This window comes from Galeopterus variegatus, unplaced genomic scaffold (assembly GCF_000696425.1).
Source record: "Galeopterus variegatus unplaced genomic scaffold, G_variegatus-3.0.2 Scaffold11, whole genome shotgun sequence".
NCBI lineage: Eukaryota > Metazoa > Chordata > Mammalia > Dermoptera > Cynocephalidae > Galeopterus > Galeopterus variegatus.
In genome coordinates this window covers 188,533-193,579 of record NW_007726122.1, presented here as the reverse complement: position 1 = coordinate 193,579, position 5,047 = coordinate 188,533, and the positions used below count along the sequence as shown (strand labels likewise).

General features: G+C 46.7%; 1 protein-coding gene across 1 annotated transcript in view; it reads right to left on the bottom strand.

The window, feature by feature from the left end:
* SHB (Src homology 2 domain containing adaptor protein B) overlaps nt 1-5,047 on the bottom strand; it is a 241,935-nt gene that overhangs the window by 165,541 nt on the left and 71,347 nt on the right. The gene's annotated exons all lie outside the window — the stretch shown is intronic.

The following is a 5,047-nucleotide window of genomic DNA, read 5'->3' as shown; positions in this document are numbered from 1 at the left end:
GCTGGCCTCCTTTGACAGGGAGGTTGTTTCTGCTCAAAGCAATCTTTTTAGTGTCAAGCTGCTCAATTTTTTGAAATTTCTTTATCGAGAAAAAAATCCTTCTTCCTGTAATCTCCCTCTGCTGGTCCTGGCTCTGCCTCTTGGACACAGAGAACATGTCCTCCCCATCACTCTATGACAGCCCTTCACAGACTGAATACATTCACCACAATCCCATGATCTGCTTCTCTTTATGTTCAAAATCCTCAGCTCACTGGGCACTGGGGAGCCTGGATTGCTTTCATCAAAGCAAGAGATAATTATGTATTATTATAATGCATTTTTTTTTCCTTTTTGTCTTTTTTACTGACCGGTAACAGGATCGCAACCCTCGGTGTCGCACCCACACCGGGGACCAGCAACGGGATCGCAACCCTCGGTGTCGCACCCGCACCGCGCTCAGCCAGTGAGCGGGAACCGGTCTCCGCATGGGATCCGAACCCTCGGCGGGAGCGCCGCCGCACTCCCAAGCGGCACACTCTCCAGTGCGCCACCGGGCCGGTCCTATAATGCATTTTTAAAAGTAAAAACAGCTGTCTACTTATGTAAGCTCTCCTAACAAAACCAAGCTAAGTACCAGTAACTAAATCAGGCAGTCTTGTGAGCCTTTCAAAACGATGTCAGAGGACAGGCACTTTATTTAAAAAATAGACCCTGCCTAGCTGTTTTACTCTTTGTTTACATACATTTCTAACTTATTTGGCTACCAGTTCACTAGACTGTGGTAGATCAGAAGGGAGACAGCATCTTCTAATGGCAGGGCCATCATTCCAGCCCCTTGACATGGGTTCAACTCATCCACCCATTGGATATGACATGTCGCTATCGGTGCCCATGCTCTTTCATTGGAATTGCTCTAGGCCACCTCCAAACTGCCTTCCCTGGTACTCCTTGTCTTTCACTGTCCTGATTTCTACCCATCTCACCACTGCCAAGCATTTTGTCCCCATACCCAACCACTTCAATTGGTGACTAGGCTTTGAACATGCTATTCCAACCCTGATCTTAATATTTAGGCTTTTCCACTAACTGGTTGCATGCAAGTCACTTAACCACATTTAGCTTTGTTTTCGTTTTGTTTTGTTTTAATCTGTAAAATGTGGATTCAATTATTCCAATCTCACAAGAGTGTGTGTGAGCATTAGGAGCAATAGCATGTGGAAAGCGACAAGCAGTCAACAAGGACAACTGCTGTGATGCTCTGGCTTCTGTTTGCACTCACCACGCAGTCTAGTCTTGGTGGTCCCCAAGGGACTTGCCCTAGCCAGGCCCGGAGTTTCAAAGGCGGGGTTAGGGAGGACAATGGCAGTGGGAAGTGGCAGTCTGTATTAGTCTGTTTTGTGCTGCTATAACAGAATATCTGAGACTGGGTAATTTATAAACAACAGAGGTTTATTTGGCTTATGATTCTGGGACAGCTGCATCTGGCACAGGCCTCAGGCTGCTTCTACTCATGGCAGAAAGCTGCAGGGAGCTGGCGGCAGATCAAATGGCAAGAGGAAGTGAGAGAGAGAGAGAGCGCGCGTGCACGCCAGGATCTTTTAAACAACCAGCCCCCGTGGGAACTAATAGAGCAAGAACTCACTCATTAATCCCCCCACCTAGGGAGAGCACTAATCCATTCCTGAGGGATCTGACACCGTGACTCAAACTGTCACACTGGGGGTCAAATTTCCATATGAGTTCTGGGAGGACAATACATCCAAACTCCATCACAGTCTGAGAGTAAAGACAGAGGTGGGGAAACTTTAAAACTCGGGCACTAATGTCTGAGTCCTTTAGTGAAGAGGCAAGGCTGGATATCCCTCCCTGACCTCCAAGAACATCGTCATTGCAAAGCATCGCAGAACGTAATGCCCGTGACAATTCCTTCATTCCGTGAGCAGAAATGTCCTGGGCACTCATTGTGCCAGGCGCTCTTCTCCTCACTGGAGATGCAGCAGTGAATCAGAGACAGGGTCCCCTGCTTGCACAGGGATCCCGTTCTTGTCGAGCCTGCATCAGCAGAGGAGGCAAACTATAATTAATAGATACTGTTTAAAGAAGTGAGACCTCTTATAGTGTGCTTTAGAAAGATTTACACTCAAAATGATTACAGTTCTTAATCTATATCCAAAATAATTGTAGTTTTAGACATTTTGGCCAAGGGAAAGCTTCAGTTATCGTTAGATTTCATTTAAGTGGAATGGAGGTATTAGCACTTGCTAGGTAACGATGAGTCACATTTAATGAGTGTTTACCATATGCCAGGCCCTATTCTAAGTGCTTTGCTCCTATTAATTCCTTTGATCACATAACAACCCAATGCAATGGTACAAATATTATTCTTTTTTAAATATGAGGAAACTGAAACACAGAGGGGTTTAGTGTCTTGCCCAAGGTCACACAGCTGATAAGTGGCAGACTTGGATTTGAATCCAGGGAGGCTGACTCCACAGCTTGTGCTCTTATGTATTTTGTTCTGGGGCATCCCAGATCATGAGGACTTGCTTCTCTGGACTTTTTACTAAGTTATTATTCACCTAAGATATGTGTCAAAACTCAACCCCTAAGCTGGGCTTTTCCCAGCTTCATGAACGCTGTATAAGACTTAATTGTTCTGATCTCTCTGCCTCTCTCTCTGTCTCTCTCTGTGTCTCTGTCTCTCTGTCTCTCTCTGTGTCTCTGTCTCTCTGTCTCTCTCTCTCTGCCTCTCTCTCTCTCTCTGCCTCTCTCTCCCTCCCTCCCTCCCTCTCTCTCTGTTTCACAGCTCAAACTTTTCTCAACCAGAAAGTGCGTGCAGTTTCCTCTCCAGTACAAGAAATCCTTGGTCTTGATTCCATCAAAAACACTCCCTAGGCTCCCCCACCTCTGTCTTGCCTGCTTCGCTTGGGCTGTTTATGGAGAGAGAACAGATCCAGGATAAGAGCAGAGGGGCTAGCAGTTGAGCCACAAGATCCAGACCACATGATTGGGGTGTCAGAAACTGGGGCCTGGCCACAGCCAAAGTCATGGGGAGGCCACGCCAGCACAGTCATCACCCCATCAGCTCTATTTATCACCCCTAGCCATTTACTGAATCACTGACAATGCTGAGATGCCCTTGACTGAAAAGTGCTATAGGAAACAAATAAAGATTTGAGTTTCATAGTTGTGTTAGAAATACGGAAAGAAATCTGGACTAGGAGTCAGGAGGCCTGGCTTCCAGGCTTGGCCCTTCCACTGACCTGCTGTGAAGGCTTGGGCAAGTCAACACGCCTCTCTTGGCGTCTGTTTTCTCATGCATGATATGGGATTCGTCAGCTGCTTGCCTATCCTCTCAGGATTTCTGTGAAGCTAAAAAAAGAGAACAAAAGTGAAAGTGCTTTGGAAATGGCAATGCAGTGTAAAGATATGAGGAAGTACAGTTGTTGCATGGAGCCGGATCCAAACAGGCAGCAGTTCTGGGTTCTCTGCCCTGGTGATAAATGGTGGCATGAAGGACTTTATCCGCTCCTTCTACCATATCAAAACTTGTTCCCCGAAGAGATGTGGGCAGTGGAGAAACAGAACCTAGCCTGGGGTTGCTTCCAAGCTGATATGTTGGCTCTGTGGAGCACTGTGCCAGCTGTCAGGAGCTGGGGCTCTGGGCCTCACTCTGCTGCAAATGAGCTGTATGCCCTGCATGCCACTTAGTCTCTCTGGGCCTTGTCTGGTCCTCAAATTCTGATGCCACATCATCGGCTTGAATGCAAGGAGTTAGATCAGCTCTGGGACCTGGGGAAGGACGGAAATTGGGAAAAAAATGCCTACTAAGTGTCAGGCCCTTTCCAGGTGATTGATCTCCTTTCATTCATTCAGCCCATGATTGTGACAAGTTCTGTGCCAGGTGCTGGGGACCAGCTGTAAACAAGACAGACCTGGCTTTCTTGGGATTACGGTGAAGCAGGATAGACAGGCATAAAACAAATGTTCACACAAATACATAATGACAATTGTGGTGACAGGTAAGAAGGAAAAGAATAAAGAACTTTTGGGAGGGACCTAGCCAGCCTGTTATGGAGTCGAAACTTGACAGATAATAAGGAGCTCGCCAGCTAAAAGGGGATAAAGCTTCCAGGAAGAGTGTGAAGGTCCTGAGGTTGGAAGGAGATGACATGCCCCAGCCACCAAGCAAGAAAGCAAGTGTGTGCACGACATGGTGGGCAAGAGGTGGACTGTCACTGGCACTGACACCAGGAGGCTGGCCGAGCCCATTCTTGTAGCTGACATCCTTTTATCTTAGAATATGAGCTCCACTGACCTGGTCTTCTGCATACAATTAGGATTTCTTGGACAATCTGATTTATCACATTCAAGAAATTCGGTAAACACTGTACTCAGCCCTAGAAAAACAGGGGTAAAAAAGACTCTGTCCCTGCCCCTTTGGTCCCTGTCTGGAGGACAGGCTGGAGAGAGGGCAGCAGATGGGGCAGACACTTTTAAAAAACGACGGGCTGAGATAAGTGCCACAAAAAAAAGTGCCAGGGCCAAGGTTTCAATGACTGGATCTGACAGTTACAGGAACTTGTCATGTTAATGAACACATCTTTGTGACGCTTGTCATATCCATGTGAGAAAGTTTCCAGGAAAAAGTATAATTGAAGCTGAGCCTTTAAAAGTGATAAGACTTTTTATTTAAAAAAATTTTTTTGCATAAGTCCTATTTCTTTAAGGCTTTTAATTTTTAATATTTTGCCAAGTTAAAAATAATATATGCTCCTGGGCTGGCCTGGTGGCGCACTGCTACAGTGCGCCACTTGGGAAGCGCGGTGGCGCTCCCGCCGAGGGTTCGGATCCCACATACAGACCGGCAGCTCACTGGCTGAGCGAGGTGCGGGAGCAACACCGAGGGTTGCGATCCCGTTGCCGGTCCCGGTCCGGTGCGGGCACAACACTGAGGGTTGCGATCCGCTGCCGGTCACAAAAAAAGACAAAAAGGAAAAAAAAAATAATAATAATATATGCTCCCAAAAGAAAATTTGGGAAATAAATAAGAGGATAAAGAAGA